Source organism: Lontra canadensis, unplaced genomic scaffold, assembly GCF_010015895.1.
Source record: "Lontra canadensis isolate GAN:19392208 unplaced genomic scaffold, GSC_riverotter_1.0 scaffold1, whole genome shotgun sequence".
Classification (NCBI taxonomy): domain Eukaryota; kingdom Metazoa; phylum Chordata; class Mammalia; order Carnivora; family Mustelidae; genus Lontra; species Lontra canadensis.
In genome coordinates, this window is record NW_022630995.1 from 93,194,053 (window position 1) to 93,212,546 (window position 18,494).

The 18,494-nt window shown below is 39.4% G+C and overlaps 1 protein-coding gene across 2 annotated transcripts in view; it reads right to left on the minus strand.

The window, feature by feature from the left end:
• UGT8 (UDP glycosyltransferase 8) overlaps positions 1–8,680 on the minus strand; it is an 86,442-nt gene extending 77,762 nt beyond the window's left edge. The window contains exon 1 of one of the 2 annotated variants that reach the window (XM_032858909.1): positions 8,424–8,680. The gene's annotated coding sequence lies outside the window, so the exon portion shown is untranslated. Of the gene's footprint in view, positions 1–7,523; positions 7,679–8,423 lie in introns of those variants that run through there. The other variant, XM_032858918.1, reaches the window with a different exon arrangement.
• Between the last annotated feature and the right edge of the window lie 9,814 nt (positions 8,681–18,494).

Consider the following 18,494-nt stretch of genomic DNA (forward strand, 5'->3'; position numbering starts at 1 on the left):
CCGATGTATAAATAAAACCTCAATGCCTGCGCACAAATAGCTAACCAGCCCAGAGGGTGAAGGGGAAGAAAATCTTCAATGAGTGGGCAAAGCGTCTCTGGTGAGATCTAAAGAAAGACTTATTCAACAACGGTCATTTCAAGGAGGTCCAGGTCTCAGCAGGTGGTGAGCTGTAGCTCCAGGGCCCGATCTAGGAAAGAAGGCTGTGTTCCATCACCAAATCCTCACAGACTGTGCTAGCGACCTCCGGAAGTTACTGAAGTCCTTACTGGACAGCGCACAGGGGTGGAATGAGAATCACACAATAAGAGTGTATGAGTAAGAGATTTCTAAGCCACAGAAAAGCTGCATGAATATAACATTTTACTGTTGTTCAAGGGGAACGATGTACTTCCAAGATAAAGTCAGTGTTAAGAGATGGTTATCTACAACATTTTCCCAGGAATATTCCTCGGAAGCCTCAGCCCTGACCCAGTAGAGCGTTCTCCATATTGGGTACTGAAGACCACAGGTATTCACTTATTTTAATTAAACTCATTCTCAGATCAAAGCTTACACAAAGCCTAGAAGGGGCACTGAAACACTGGTCCTCCTCCTATCGTTTTTTTGTTTTTGTTTTTGTTTTTGTTTTTACTCCCCCTCCGCTATTGTTTTTCCTTACCCTCTGTTCATGTTGTTCTAATTCCCTAGGTTTTATTCGCTTCTTTCAGTTCCCTTTACTCTCGCTCTAAGCTCCATGAAGATATATATTCTCACAAATGACCCCAGGGTATTTTCAAAGCCCTGGAGAATTTAAGAGTTAGTGACCAGCATTAATATTCCTTAAAATAGTTTCACCCTTGACCTTATCCACAAATTCCACTGTGCTCCCCCCCCCCCTTTTAAATAGACGGGCAAACCTGTTTGACTAGTTTTCCTCTAAGCCCCGCTCTCCCTGATTGGCTGGTGAGTACAAATGAACACCAGGTACAGAAGCACAAATGCAAAAGCTATGTAAAGCACAATGGCCTTTCTTCCCAAGAGCCCACAGGGAAGGGCCTGCAGGTTGTGCCCTGACCCTTCAGTCTTAGAGCAACACTCAAAGCTGAAAGGCAACGCTCTCCACTGCTGGTTCAAAACCAGAATATAGAAACATAAATCCTTCTTTGGATGCCTCCTCTTTAGAGTAAGGAATATTATGATGAGGCTCACATTAAAACTTTATCTTAAATTCAGAAGTTTAGGAAATTCTGGTGGCTGCAACTACGTTCAAAATATGGTACAGACGTATGCCAAAGTTTGCGGCTGGTGTGGGGGTGGCGTGTATTTGCTTAAGTAGATTAGGAAAATTTGAATTTGCCAAACAGATTAATCGAAAGGGGATTCTTTTTATGGAAAGATTTACTTTGATATTGCTTTAAATAGCAAAGTCTCTGGGTACACTGATAGGCTTAGTGTGTACATTTGTCCACATTTTTTTTACTGTAAAATATTTCAAACATACAGAAAAAGTATTATAAATATTAACAAACATCTGTATACCCATCACCTTTATTTACATTCTATAAATATTATCGGATTTACAGAACCTGGTTTTTTATACAACTTTTCAGGAACATACAAAAAATAGAGCATATTTGTAACACTTGATCCTACTTCCTTTTAATTTTTTTTTTAAATTCATGGGGACATAGTATTAAACTGAAACGTCTCACTTGAAAGAAAATCAGCACCACAGTTATTATTTAATAAAGCTAGTTATAGCCAATGCTATAGCTAAAAAAATGACTCATTGCCTTGAAAATATTTCAAAGATTAATTAAAAAGACAGAAGTGGAAAGTTCAAAGTAATTATACACAAATTTTGCATTAATAATATTCCAAAATCAAGCAAATATTTACCAAATCGGTTATAATGTAAATTTTTTTAATGAACTGGAGTACCTACAGATGTATTTCTGTTATCTAAACCAAGCCAGGGCAAATATAATCAATACAGTGATGATTTTTATTATTAACAATACAGATAAATAGCACAAAACTAAGAGCAAAATACAGTCTCTCTGAAATGTTCCTAATCACACGTTCTTTCCAAATGTTTTAATACTTATATAAATTTCCAGCCAAGAAGTAGGAACTGACCTATGCTGTCCTAGATGCCCCACCATTCATAAATCCAAAGGTTCCATTTTTGTTTGGCTCCACACCCCCAAATGCCGACCTAAGGATGGCACGCACACCCAAGTCAATTTCAACTTGGCATTTGTCATCTCCATAGGCAGTGCTGAGCAGGACAGTATCTAGTCTAAAACCGAGTTGGTGAATATATAATATGGAAATGCACAGACCACTCCGCTTTGCAAGAATGAGACGAGACACTGTGAGGGAATTAGCACCAAGTGGACAAAAAGTACCAAAATTCAACCTCAAAATAGAGAGGTCCTGGTAACAAAAAGTGTGGCTAGAGAAGTTCAAGTAAAGAACATCATCACAGAGATGAAAAACCACGCACACTGAACATGTAAAAACTATAAATATAATGATTTACCTTAAAAATATGAACATTTAATTTCATTTTATTCAAAAAAACTTTATTAGAAATTCTAAAAACTGCATATACTCTAAGTGCTATATAAACAAATGACACGTGGCGAATAAAGGTATGTATTAAAAGATCCATACTAATTTGCACTAAAAAAGAAAAATCAAATCATTTATAACCAATTAATCATTAATATGGCTTGTAACCAATTAGTAAATAATATGCATTATGTTCAGCTATTGACTGGTTCCCAAACCAGTTCCTACATGCAAACTTTTTTTCAAAATGCTCACGAATAACAGGGTGAAAAATGTAAACACGTATTAAAATAGAAATCTAATTTTAGATGTTTATCTCTAATATAAAGCATTACCTCCTCCAAATAGAGAAAATCCTAAGGAAAAAAGTAGGTATTTTTAAATTCTGCCACAGTACACTTAATTTTTTAAAAACACTTAATGAATCAGTCCTTCTCTTATTACACAAGTTAATAACTGCTTCCCACAGCGTTGACTTTTAAGACCCCATATGATATGGAGATGCCTTCTGAACCATCAATTATTAAATATTTTGTTCAGTTTTAATATCGTTTGTCTTGTTTTTTTGCTGTTTTTGTTCCAACTCTTTTAAAATGATTAACCTATGCCCTTATTAGATTATCTAAGAAACTAGAACTCACAATACCAGAAACAGTTTAACATTTAAAACGTCTATGATTTGATTTGATTACCAGATGCTTTTAAAAAACAACCTGCCTGCTTTAGAGTAAGGGATAAGAGTAAGAACCCTCCAGGCTGGTAGAAAAGTGAGGCTTGTCCTGAGGATCCCAACAAAGCCCCTGAGCTCTTGCAATTCCCACCCTCTCCTCAAGGAATGCCTTCCAATGTTCTCTCTGCTCCCTTCAAATTTTCCAATTGCCTCTCTTCTACTGGCTTCCTCCCCAAAGGCTATAAATCTGATCAAGTTTTCATCTTAAACACAACTTTAATCACCCTCCTTGAATCCTGACAGCAAGTACTGCCAAAAGCAATAGTCTCCACAGACCAACTAAACACCAAATCGAAGTTCTGCTTTTCACGAAAGACAGCTAGCGTTTACCAAGCACAAACCAATAACCTTGCAGGCACAGAGCATGCCAGACTTTATCTCACTTGATCCTCAAAGTAGCCACTTGGTGTACACACTTTGATCCTCTTTTTGTAGGTGAGAACAGTACCCTAAGTTCAAGGTCACAGAGTTTAGGCAGGAGCAGAATCAGGACTGTCTGATACCCCTCATTTTAGTACTTGATCTTACTTCTTGAACTTCTTTCCTCCTTCGGCTACTCAAAAGCTGTTCTAGCCTCATTCTCCTCCCACCTTTCATTCTGTACTTCTCATTCTTTACTGTTCCCTATTTCTCACCAAACTGATAGGATTTTTAGGATTGTTAGGATTTTAGGATTTCCCTAGGCTTCTATTTCTCTCTTACTCATTGTACTTGTCCTGGAAGGCACATCCAATCATCCATCCATCTATCCATCCACTTCCATCTATCCATCCATTTTTCTACCTATCTATCCGTCTGTCCATTTATCTACCTTATTTATCCAGCCAAGACTCCTCTACTCAGAACTTCTGTGCAACGATCCATTGGACACTCCTCTCCAGTTGGACATTCTGTAGGTACTTCATACTCTTTCAAAACTGAACTGAAACACCCTTGCTCCTCTGACCTGCCTCTCCTCGTATGTCACACCGCTGATCCTAGAGATTCCCCTACCTTAACATCTGTGACCAAAACCTTTTCTTCATCTCTCTGCTACCACTACGGTATAAAGTCCTCAATGAGATCACTCTGGTTATCTTCTAAACTGCCGTTCCTGTCTCACATTCCTCAGATCCATCCTTCTAGACAACTTTAAGAGCTATCTTTGCATCATATCATTCCTTTTTTGAAACAAACCTGAACAGAAAATGGTCCATATTCCTTATGATGGCAAACAGCCCCCCATGACCTTGCCCGTGCCCATATGGACTATGAGGCTCCGGGTTTAAGAGGCTAGATAGATTAAAAACACTAGTTTCAGTAAGTGCAATATAATGTTGTAGGTTCTGTGAGTGCACTTTTTTGAAACTAGTGTGTTTTCAATCTATCTAACCTCTTAAACCCAGAGCCTTTCCACGGTCTTCTGTGTCTGTATATCCCCAAAGCACAAGAACACAGTATGCTTTTAATAAAAATTTGCTGAATAAAAGAAGGAATGCTTGTGAAATGTTTTAGTTTAGGAAGATGTTGATTACTACTACTGTCCTCCAAAACTAAATTAAACTAATTTATTCAAACTAATTTGATTATGTAGCTCCTCCACAGGGAGTTTGTAAAATAGTATTGAAATGATTGACCTCACTTCAACAGGTGATCGAGATTATCAAATCACACCTTTTACACCAGAGTAGGAAAATATTACCAACATTCCATCCAGCTAGCTAGTTTCAAAGGCAGAAAGTGGTATCGAAAACATCACTGGGGGCGCCTGGGCGGCTCAGTGGGTTAAAGCCTCTGCCTTCAGCTCACGTCATGATCCCAGGGTTCTGGGATCGAGCCCCCTCATTGGGCTCTCTGCTCAGCAGGGAGCCTGCTTCCTCCTCTCTCTCTCTCTGCCTGCCTCTCTGCCTACTTGTGATCTGTCTGTCAAATAAATAAATAAAATCTTTAAAAAATAAAAAAAATTAAAAAAATAAGAAAACATCACTGGACACATATTCCTAAACAAAGACAATCTGGGCCTACTCTAAGAAAAGTAAACTTTTTTTTAAGGACTACTGCAATTTCTCAGAAAAGCAAAGATTTTTCATAAGACTTAACTGTCTAAAATTAAGACACCCTTCTAAAGATCTCATACACAAAATATTCTGTAGAACAATGACATTAAAACCATACATACAGAGGCCATCCTACTAGTCCCATTGGGAACTTCAGTCATACGGCTTACAATCCAGCCCAGAAATAAAGCATGAGAACACCAAGTACCTGACACAAAGCCCACAGGCTTTATACTCGAGCAATTGCCCACATCATTTCACAGAAAGAAAAGACAACAGATAACATAGCAGCAGGACTCGCTCACAGCCTGACAGCAGCAGAGATAGCTGATAACAGAAAGAGGACCCAGAAAAACCATAAAAAGAATAGTACTTCTGTCTCCAATCTAGTATTTCAACAGGGCAGACTGAGACCATTTACTATAAACAAAAACAGCTCTATACACCTCAACAAATAGCGCTATTCAATTCTCTATGAATTCATGCTCATAAAGCCAATAAGAAAAAATTAATTTAAATCCAGGGGAGCAAGTAAGAGTGTAAGATTTAGAAATTATTTAACAGCTGAATTTTTAAGTTTCAATAATTAGTTGATCATGGGAGGTCAGCTAAAGAGAAAATGCACTTATGTAAATAAGCAACGACCCAGAGAGTTATCAGTATCAATAGCTGTAGTATTAATATATGTTACAAAAATAATCAAGAGTTCTTATTCTCCTGGTATATTCTGAAAATCTAGCTGAATTAAACAGCACCAACTCAGTATTATTTGACAAGTAATTTTTAAATAACTTTGAAAAGGAGTCTGCAAATCGGGAATGTGGTTATTTTCTTCCTTTGTTATCCATATTGAAGTGGTAATTAAGCTGATAAGGTATCATGAAATGTTTTAAGTAATTTAAATTAAATGTTAACTGTCAAACTATTTCCACAAAAAGATTTTATAAGAAATAGATTTTGTTATAAATATCTTTATTTATTTTACTGGTTTATTTATCCTATTAAGTGCACTAAGTATTAATACAACATGCACAAAGTTCTGGAAATTTAAGAGAGTTTGAATCTCTATAGTAGTACTACCCAGAAAAAGTCAGAAATATCGTTTCTCCTAAGTTATGCCCAGCTACTAAAACACTATTAAGCTTTTACCAAATGTCAAGGCATCACGCTTCATTGTAGTTTTTGAACAGTCCTACCGCACTAAATCACACACTAGATGTCACCTTCATGTCTGGGTGGCAGGCAAATCAAATACTACTAGAGTATTTCCCTTTGGAATTATCTAGAATGTTTGATGAACCGAGTTACATTCCTAAAGCAAAACCTCAAACTATCAAGAGATAGTTTTTACAGAAGAAAACTAAATCCACTGTTTCCCCCTCTGGCACTGAAGAAAAAAAAAAATGCTGATTTATGATTAAGCTTAGTTAACAAATTCTGGAATCCCTTATCAAATAACACTGAAGTGCATAACTCTTCAATTAATTTAAAAATCTCCAGAGAATAAAGTGTGATTAATCCTAATATGAGCAGAATACCAATTAAAAAGGACTTTCTATCCTTCCTTCAAACGACAGTCATTTCTTCCCCCTAGAGATATAAAAGCACAGAAATTCTGAGTGGAGAACTTTTTTCAAACATGAAATTATCAGAAGAAACCGCAGCACACCTGGCATATATAGCCAAAGAACCACACCTTTAGGCTATTAATCTTGAAAAACTCAATATCCAAGGTGACAGCCTGAGGGGACTGTTTCTAGAGTAGTGTGTTTGTTTGTTTGTTTGTTCCTTTGTTTCTGGGTGGAACCCACCTGGAATAAAGGGCTATCTCTATTACTAACACTGACTCTGGGTCGCTTCTGCTTGAGAACACCGCCCACCACCCGTGCTCTAGTGATACGCCCTCTCCTTACGAATGGCTACTTAACATGATCTAGCGTTCCAGTGAGTTAGTCTGCGGGACTCTCAGAAGTTGGCCCACCTTCTTCCCCACCCTAGCGCCCCGTGATACTTTAAGGTGACGGCAACCAGCAGTACAGGTACAGAAGCGGTTCCTTCCCTGAGGAAGTGCTGCAGAGTAGTACATTCACCGCACTCAACTTTATCAACGCAAAATTGAACCAGCGAGCTTCCACGTACGTTTGGGTACACCCCTCCCCACCTCTGCCTGTTCTTTTGCCGCGTCGCACTGCACATACTTGCGCCTTCCGATGCGGTTCGCCTCCTACAACCCCAAATCACGCATCCCAGGCTCCCTCGCCGCTCCTCCAACCCGTGGAAGGCGCCCTACTTCCTGCAGCACGTCCTTCTCGCAACTCCTCTCTAACCTCGGCAGCCCGTAGGAGCTTCTCTAACGCAAGGGCACTCCGCATGGTTCTCTCAACCGCGTGTGAACCGGCGAGCGACCCCGCCACCACTATACATTCTTGGGAGCGGGGGGGGGGGGGGGTCACGCGGGCATATGGGCTCCGGCAGATGCTCAAGGGTCCCGAGAGAGTGAGTCAGAGAGACAGAGTGTGCGAGCGTGTGTGTGTGTGTGTGTGTGTGTGTGTGTGTACGCGCGCGCGCGCAGACCCGAGACATTCCCCACCCCCAACACACCCAGTTCCCCTTTAGAGAGAGGACGAAGTAGAAGACTGTTAAGAGAGGTCCGAAACTTCCTGGTCCCCCATCCCCGCAGGCAGCGGGCACCGGCCTTGGAGCTCCCTGATGCCCATCCCTCCAGGGTCAAGTGCAAGGTCCTCCGCCAGATCCGTGCCAGGTTCTCCCCTCCCCTCTCGAGTTCAACACGCATGAACTCAAGTAGACCCTCAAAAGGGTGCCATATGGGAGAAGAAAGTACGGGAACTATCGGGGGCAGCTAGGAAAGACCTTCTTCACGGCCCCTCAACCTTATTAACCTTTCTCCTTACCCCCCACCCCCACTCCCTATGTCTCTCTCAGCCCAACCTCATCCGTCTTTTCCGATCCCAGCCCCCCGCCCCTGGATCGCAGCCATTCGCCCAGCGCTCACCTTTGGGAGCAAACAACGCCCATCTCCTCCTCCCAGCCCGCCCCTCTTCCTCCCACTGGAACGGCGCCGTCCCTCTACTTACTCGGCTCTGGGCTGCTGCGCGTTGAGTTTGAATGTGTCTCTGCCGCGTAATTGTATCCGGGGACAGAAGGGACCCGTGCTTGTGCGCTGGATCAGGTGTCGCCACCTTCGGTGGTTTGGGGGCGTGAGGGAAGCTGCAGAGTTAGTGTGTTAGCTTAGGACTGACTCACTGGGCTCACAATTGATGGCAAAGCTTTAACGGTGCCCTCCCTCGGGTCCGCAGCGCGCCTGCTCTTCCGCTGCTTCCCGCGGGTGGCCGGGCCCCCCCCCCCCACAAGCCGCGCCCCGCCCAGCGCACCGCTAGAAGAGCCGGAGCGCGCCCCTCTTCTCCCGCGTCCGGCTCAGCCGGGCAAGACGCGGATGCCACGCGCTCAGCCTCACATCACACGCCCGGGTCTGTGAACGCCTTCTGCTCCCCAGTCTGGGGCATGGATGCGGACGCGCCTTCGTGCGACGCGCTCGCTGGTCGAGGGGGAGGTACTGGGACAAGGATGCTCGCCCAGGGAGCGGCGGTCGGCTGGCAGGCTGGGACGCTCAGGAGCCCGCCGGTCGCACCCGAGCTGGGAACCCTGGGACTGGCACGTGGCCCCGCCCCCTGGTCCCCCTGCGAGGCGTGCCCTGTGCCCTTTCTGCCACCACCCCTTTGGTCCCCGTACCCGCTTTTTTTTTCTCCCCCGCCATCACGCTATTGCAGTAGAAATCAACGTGGTGGTAGCGCGCTTTCTCTCACCTTCCCAGCCTCTCAGCCTACTGCGCTCCTCTAAAGCCCATTAAAAAGTTGAACTTGAGCAAGGAGGTAGAGGAGTTACGCGAAAGAAAGCGAGGTGGGAGGGTTAGGTGATGAGGCACCTGCCTCATGAATCCGAAAGCGTTAAAACAAAACAACCCCAAAAACTCGAGTTTGGTGATCCCAGAAAAAGTAATTTGGGTTGCTGGGCTCAGTAACATCCCTTCTCGCAGGCTCACGCTGAAAGGGCCATTTATGCTTTGCTTGGTTGAGTCTGTGGCGACTTTATCCTTACTAATCTGCGTTTGCCAGCAGCAGATCCTTGCCAAGTTGGCGTTCAGGCCAGGAAGCAACTTTGCGTACCCAGGCCTGCTGGAGCAGCCTTCTTGTGGCGCCTCAGACCTGAGAGGCCAAGCACCTTTGAGAGTCTGAGGGTAGATTGTGAGCTTCCTGGGAACCAGGAAAACCTAATCGTGTTGTTCGGATTTTCTCTAAGCCCTATAGGCATTGTATTCAATAAATGCATAGATGACGTGACCAGAATTGTTTGTTACGACTTTCAGAAGAGGGAAAATCATGTGGGACATAAAACTCCAGAAGCTAAAATGTTTCCAGTGCGCACAAACATTATACGCTGAAACACTGGAAATCAAAAAAAAAAAAATGCCAAGTCAGGCCATTCTTTAATTGCTCCAAACCGATTTTCAGGAATGGGTTGGGGCACTGCACTTAGATAAGAAATTGGAAATTATGTTTTCTTGTATATGTTATAACTTAATGATAAATGGGAAAAAAACACTAATATACACCATTGTTCTCATTAATGCTCCTATATTTAATAAGTCCAGGATCTAAAGTCCACGTGCTAAAGAATGTTCCCTGATGTAGTGAGTTTCAAATGCCGAGTTCAAAAAGGAACACACTTTCCTTCTTTGCAGATTAGAAATTCGAAATACTGTGAAAAACACTAGGAGTATGTTCTCGGTCTTTGTACCTGGCAAAAGATTACCATCCTGTATATTTACTTTTCATTTAACTTGCATTAAAAGAAAACGTAAAGATAATAAACATTAAACATAACAGATAATGATCTGACACAAGAGAACTTAAAAACTCTTTTCTCAAGGGTCAAACTTCAAGCAACTGTTCATGCAATTGCAAGCTGTTGTTTTGATAACACATGTAAACTCTTGGTTAAAAAAAAAAATCATTAGAAATTAAGCAGAGGGGCGCCTCCATGGCTCAGTGGGTTAAGCCTCTGCCTTTGGCTCTGGTCATGATCTCAGGGTCCTGGGATCAAGCCCCACATAGGGCTCTTTGCTCAGCAGGGAGCCTGCTCCCTCCCCCCCACCTCCCTCTCTGCCTACTTGTGATCTCTCTCCCTCTGTCAAGTAAGTAAATAAAATCTTTAAAAAAAAAAAAAAGCAGAAACTTTAACTTTTATTTTATGAAAAACCTTTTTAAAATTTGTGTCACATTCCTTTGCTTAATAAAAGCATGTAAACTGACCATAATGTGAGATTTTTGTCAGACTTCTGGAAGGAAAATGTATTATTTTATTGTATGTGGATACGTCCCTGTGTATTGTTTCTGGGGTCTCTGTAATGCCTTCTATAGTCTTTATCTAATGATTATTGAATTTCTCACAGGTCTTTACTCACAGGACATTCTATAGCTTAAAACAAGTTAATTCAATCAATGTATAAATAGTTGAACTGCATTTTTGGGGCTTATAGTTATAAAAAAAAATTGGTGAGAATCTCCTTTTTAAAAAAAATCTACCTGCACTTGGCACTTAATATTACTGGCTGAATGACCAGATAAATAATGAAAGCATTTGCTACTTCTCTTTAATGCATATTTCCCATATTTAATTTATCCTCCAAGTTTCCATTCAGATACACACACAGTTCTCCCTATCATTTTTGTATATTAAATGCTGAACTGGACAGCATTATCTATAGTAAGGAACTTCTAGCCAATGTGAAGTATGACAGCAAAATTCCTCATTATTTCTATAAGCATGTGTATCAGTATATTCAACTGTTAATTTTTTAAAAAATGCTTGCTCTGGATCTTTAGCCAGTTGGGCCTATATAATTTTTTTTAAATAAATAATAACCTATGAGAGATACTAGCTTAGCCTGGTGATTATTAACCATAAGCTCTGGAACCAAACTTTCTAGAGTTGAACTTCATTCAGTTATAAATGACACGATTTTGTTATCAGCTGACCCTGTAATGTAGACCATATAATGTAAAGTACAGAAGAATGGATTTAGATTCAATCATGGAAGAAATATGGGTGGTTGTACATTCCAACACCCCTTTGCTAACATTCCCAAATATTCTAATATATTCCAATGGGGTACCATATGACTTAAAACATCACTGACTTCACAAACAAGGCTTTGAATTCTGCTAAGACCCCTTGAAATAGGATTGTGGTTTTTTTGGAGCTGTGTATATACAAAGACTCATTAGCTCTAATTTGATGCTGCCCCCCCATAATAACAATAATGATTTTTATTTCTTCTACTTGAGTTTTTAAAGTGTATTCCAGGTACAGTGCTAAGTAGTTAACAAGAATGATCTCATTTAGTCCTCATAAAAAATCTGGAGGTAGGTACTATTATTTTCCCTTTTGAAGGTGAAGTAGCAGAGAGTTGGAGAATGAAACTTATTCAAGATCAAGGTGGAAAGTAACAAAACTGGGAACTGAAGTCTGTTTGAGTCAAAGATGATGCCCTAAATTTCTAGGACCATTCAGACTAGATCTCATAGTACAGTATAAATTTTGGTTAGAGAAAAAGTTGACGTACATAAATGCAACCTGGCCATTTGGACAACCCTCGAAATTCAAGAAGCACAAAATGAACCCAGCCTGTCTTGCTCTGTCTCGTCTTAAACCCCAGAACAACTGCTCAATATGCATGCCATGGGACAAAGATGCTTCATGATAAAAGGGGTGTAATTTTCTGTGTATCCATTTCTTAAATCTTCACCATTATTTTAATTCCTGTTTCCTGTGGACTCTGACTTGCTGTATTTGTAAGAACACTAAACCCGAGAGCAAACAGTATGAAGATCATGCACAAAGTCCCTCAGATAAAAACAGTCACACCGTCGCATCTTCACCTTTCCCTTTTTGTTCCTTCCTTTTTCCTTTTTCTTAATCTCTTATTATCTTCCAAACATCTTGCATTCAGTTTCAGTTCTACACTATATACAAATGTGCCATACCCCATGTTTTTATATGCACAGATTTCATTTTTTTTAATTTTTAATATGTGCAAAGTAATTTTTTCATAATTCAGTTTTACTATGCATCATAGACAATGTTAGAAAATTAATCTATGGATCCAATTGTAACAGAGAAGAAGGATCAGAGGACAAAGAAGGATTTCTGGAACTGTGAAAATGATGGAGATAGCTAGAGCACCTGACAACTTCCAGATTCTCATCAAAACATTTTCTGTAACTATATAAAAGTAGATCTCATATAAAAGGCAAGCCAAAAAAGCTTATACTCTTAACAATTTTGATTATATGACAGTAGCTATTAGCTTATTCTATATGTCCCTTTAAAGCAATATTTATTTTCATGCTTAGATAATGTCCTCAATGAACCTTTGCTCTCTAATCTAGTACCCTATAAGTTAAATCTTTTAAAATAATTTCCAAAACTTCATGATGAACCCTGTTCCGAGTTAGTTGTAGGAAACTTATGGGAGTAGCAAATCTTATGGCCTTTAGCCTTTCAGAATTGGAAAGTTTGCTATACTGGATTCCTATGTAGCCCTATATTGAATTTCAGTGACACCAGCCAAGATTTTAAAGGAGAGGTAGGTGGTCCTACATAACATCAAAGGTAATTAAGGCTGTGTCCACGACCACTTCCTTTCCCACCCATTTTGCAGGTGTTTCTTATTGCAGCCTTTCTATATTTAGTCTATAACGCTTCCTTGTAATGAAGAGTTTTATTATATATTCCAATTATAGCACCATAATTTATTTGACCTAAATACACTGCAAGCTCCAAGCAGTACCAACCAGTTCTAGTAATTCTAGCACTAGGTGAATGTGGTCATGTTTACCATATCTGCTTTACACTTTTATAGATGCTAATCTACATCCATATCTTTTTATTATCACTCTTCTATAGCAGTACTCAGAGCCACTGAATAGAATTCTAAAATATCAAAACTTCCTAACCAATATCACATCACCCTGGTATCATGGTCTATGTGCTTCCCAAAGTAAACATGAATTATCTGCATTGTCAACTTGCATTTACTGGGAAGGTTAAAGAGGACACCCAGAAACCATATTTTTTTTATTTTTTTAGAACTAAACCCTCTGCCTTTTAACATAAAGAACTAATTGTATTATTTTCAAACAAGAAATAAGGGACTTGCTTTGGCAGATTGGTATAAGCAATTATGTATGATTCATTTCATGTGGTTATCTTGGAATCACAGTACTTCAAAAAGTCACTTTCTCAGGCCACACATCAGCTGGCAGATAACACTGTTAAGTACATGCTTGTCCATAAGTGCTAGTTCTAAGCCTGACTGTCCCAAGGTCTGCCAAGAAATGTAAAATAATAAATACAAGGACTTTGGCCCTAGTGTTCAGACTTATGTTACCTGTGTGAGTTTTACTTTATAGCTGGAATCCCATTTTGAGTATCTCTATTCCTGCCTTGTTTTCCATTCATTGCTTCCCTTACCTTTGTGTATCAAAGAACTATGTTGTAATAAATAAACTCTCTGAAGGAATATCCCATAAAAAGGGCAACCCAGTAGGGAAAAAACATACTTCAGTGTGAGCATATTTCTATAATGTGAAGATAATCAAGATTGTGTGGCTCTTTCCAGGGTATCACTAGAAGGTTCTTACTGTAAAACAGACACAAACTACTTTTAAAATTGTTTATACAATGTGATGACTAGGTACACCTAGTTATATTTACGAATTCCCTTTCCTTTCATACCATAAATAATCCTATCAGAGCTTCTTCTTAAAACCATTTGGTTAAATTCTTCCTTACCATGAAAATATTATCTAGAACTTCAGATACCTGTTCTGACCCTGATCAAGTAGAAATTTTTATAAAACATGGACAGAGTTTATGCTTTTACATAACCTCTCTATTTCAAATAAAAATTAATGCCTCATAAAATACAGAAGGGAAAAACACAACAATTAGACATAGAGGAATTAAGAAACGAGATAATCATCCTCCTGAACTAGAAAGAGAACAGAAATGCAAAGCAGGCAGCCAAGCTGGGGGTAAGGGCTGTCACTTCTGGGACTGGACACAGATGGTGGTCTTGGAATTAAAAGTGCTTAAAGCAGACAGACCCCAAGGTAACCGCATGATTCTCACCTCCTGGCATCATGCTTTCTGTAATTCCCTCCCTTTGTGTGGGGTAGGACTTTGTCTCGCTTCTAGCCAACAGAATATGGCAAAGATAAAGGGATATTTCCTATGTGAAGGCCCCAAATCTGGTGATGTTGAGTTAATCAAAAGGGAGATTATCCTGGGTAGGTATGAATTTAAAGGTATCATGTGCAAGCCCTTAAAACAGGAACTAGACCCTTCCTAAAGAGAGAGCCTCTCCTTGCAGGCTTGATGAGATAGATAAGCAGCCATGTTGGGGAAGTGCTCATGGCAAAGAGCTATGGGCTGCTTCTAGGACCTGAGAGTGGCTTGAAACCAAAAGCCCTCCAGGATTTGAAGTCCTCAGTCATACAGCTGGAGAGAAATGAATTCTGCCAGCAACTGAATGAGCTTTAAAGTATGTTCTTGCCAGTCCGAGGGCAGCGGGGCCAACACCTTGACTGTAGCCTTAAGAAACCCCTAGACGCAGAACCCAGCCAACCCATGCTCAGATTTCTTACCCACAAAATGGTGAGGTAAGTGTGTGTTGTTTTAACCTACCAAGTTTATGACAATGTGTTATACAGCAATAGGTAACTAATTCAGTACTCTGTACAGGAAGAGGATAAAGCCGGGTTCACGCCTCGAAACCAGGGAATGGGCCAAGACTCCCACACTCCCACACATGTCAACACAGTCTGAATAAAAAGGCTGGAAACCTGGCTATACAGAAAACAGTGGCTATATGGATGTCTGAAAACTCAAAACTAGGAATCATATCAAGTTGCTAGCTGACAGTAGTGGCTGGACCTTTGATATCCCAAATATCTACCCACCACAGGAGCTTGAAAATGCTGTTTTTAAACTTGGTTCTGGATTGGCGGCCCAAGAGTGCCAGGTGAATGCAATTAAAGACACTGAAATTTAGGCAGGAGAGGCAGACCAACAGAAAAAAATCCCTTTCTAGTTAAAGTGTATACTAAAGTTCAGACACATGAGGAACTCTAATGTTAAGGAGAGCAAACAAACAAAAATCATAGTGCTCCAATCCTGAATTCTTTGTAAATAAAATTAATCTTATGGAATTATTTGACAAAGGCTTAAAATGTACTTAATGAAGGCATAATCTATTCAAAGTCAAAATAAAAAATTCCTTCGAATTAGTAAGGCAAAAACCTACCTCAAGAAAAATTGAAACATGAAGAAAATGGAAACCTTAAAAATCCATCCTATGGAATAAATCCTACATATTTTAGTAAATCTTAAGATTGTTCTGAGAAACTACTTCAGGATGTAGGAGACACACACACACACACACACACACACACACACACACACTCTCACAAAAGTTAAGAGACCTGAAGAATATATTTACTCAATGATACATGTAACTGGAGTTTCAGAAGAGAAGGAGGGAGTATCAAAAGAAACAAGAACTAAGAAATTTCCAGATTTGAAGACTATATCCTCAAATCTTAATCCTTAACTCATGTCAGGTTGTTAGTAGACAAAGCAAACAGCACCTATCAGAAGAGACAATGTAATCAATGACTGAACTCTGAGGAGATTTTGTAAAATTTTAAATTCTCAGGTCCGATCCCATATCTACCAAATTAAAAACAAATACAAAAATGTATATTTTAGAAAATCCCCAGTCTTCCTCTCCTAAACTCATAACTCCAGTCTAATTATGAAAAAGTATCAGCTAATAACCTCCAGTAGAGGGACATTACAAAATATCTGGCCACTATTTCTTGAAGCTATGAAAGTCATGAAAGATAAAGTCTAAAAATCTTATGACAGCAGAAAAGAGCCTAAGGACATGATGACCAAATGTGATGTATTCTGAGTGGGGTTCTGGAGAGAAAAAGAATATTTGATAAAAAGTAAGAAAACCTGAATAAAATATGGATAGCTAATAATCATGTATTAGTATTGGTTCATTAATTATAACAAATGCATCATATTAATGTGAGATGTTAGTAAGCAGAAATGAATGTGGGGCCTTGGGGCCTTACTATATGTGTACTATATTATCAAGTTTTCTGTAAATCTAAAATATTCAAAATTTTTTCTTACTAAAAATAAAAGCCCCTAATTTTATTTTCATCATCAGATTTCAGAATTATTTCTTTCACTCCCTCATATTATAGACGAGAAAATTGAGACACTTCAATTGTAAGCATTTGTCTAGTTGTGATCATTTTTAGAGATAATAGAAAGAACTTATTAAATTATGGTTGCTGTAAATTGTGAATATGCATTTCTGTAAAATATCTTAGAATTACGGGGGCCTGAATGGCTCTGTTGGTTGAGCGTCAGCCTCTTGGTTTAGGATCAGGTCTTGATCTCAGGGTTGTGGGATCGAGCCCCAGGTGGGCTGCCCACTCAGGGCCAAGTCTGCTTGGGATTCTCTCCCTCTCCTTCCCCCTCTGCCTTTCCCCTGCTCAGCTCCTGGGCATGAGATCGCACTCTCTCATAAATAAATAAATACATACATACATAAATACCTAAATTTTTAAAATATTAGAATTAATCCTGACTTGAATTCTGTACTTATAACTGAATAACAGCAATATAATAATTGTAGCGTAATTACAACAAATGTTTATTTTTAAGACCCTTGAAATGGTAATGAGATATGGAGTATAATTAATGAATAATAATAATGTAATTAAATAATGTAATTAATTAATTAACCACACAAAACAACTTCTTGAATCAACTGAACAGAAACAGCATAAAGAGGAAACTGACTGCAGATGTTCAATTATCCCTTTAAGATACAGCCCAAACTGACTACATCGCATTATAAACTCATCACTCCAGCAACACCAGCCCCCAACAATGGACATGCGCTTGTGTGGGAGAAATTATATTAGATATATGGAGAGTTATGGAACAGACTCTTCCCCACTTCCACTTTTAAAATTTCTTCACAATCATGAAATTTAAACCCTATTGTGAAGCATTCTTGAGATCATCTCTCCTTATTTCAAATACCAATAGCTCTTTGGTCAGATTTTTACCTTGACAATATGGTCTGTAATTATTTACATACCTGTCAAATTCCTATTAGAATGTGAGATCCTTGTGTACATAAACTATTATCTTTTCATTCTTCTATCTGACCCCATATTTTCTAACTTCCCCTTACATATACAAATAAACATAAACCTTTGGTGAGTGCTAAAAGAAGACTATAACCTGATCTATTACAGCTGACCCCTGAAGAGGGCAGGGGTTAGGAACATCGAAACCCCAAAAACAAACTGCCTACAGTTGACTAGAAGAGTTACCAATAACATAAAGGGTCAACTAACACATACTTTGTATATGTATTACATACTATATTCTTATACAATATACAAAGTAATCTAGAGAAAAAATATTAAGAAAATAATAAGAGAAAATACATTTATAGTATTATACTGTACTTATGGAAACATCCTCCTAAGTGGACCTATGCAGTTCAAACCTGTCTTGTTCAAAAGTCAGTGGTACTTGAAATTTTCTAAAATAAGAGAAAATCCTGATACAAGCTTCATGGATGGCAATGCAAGATATAAAAAGCAACTATGGAAAATAAATAGAAAATGAATCAAAAATTTGTTATGTAAAAATCATATTAAGAATACTCGCTGGTACTGGCAGACATATATTTTATCAAAATTAGGAAGTTTGTGGCGCCTGGGTGGCTCAGTGGGTTAAAGCCTCTGTCTTCGGTTCAGGTCATGATCCCAGGGTCCTGGGATCGAGCTCCGCATCGGGCTCTCTGCTCAGCAGGGAGCCTGCTTCCTCCTCTCTCTCTGCCTGCTTCTCTGCCTACTTGTGATCTCTCTGTCAAATAAATAAATAAAATCTTTTAAAAAAATTAGGAAGTTTATGTTAGATATTTTCTGTTTCTGAAAGCTTAGAATCAATAGCATTTACACATCATCAAAATGCCTTTTAATGATCAT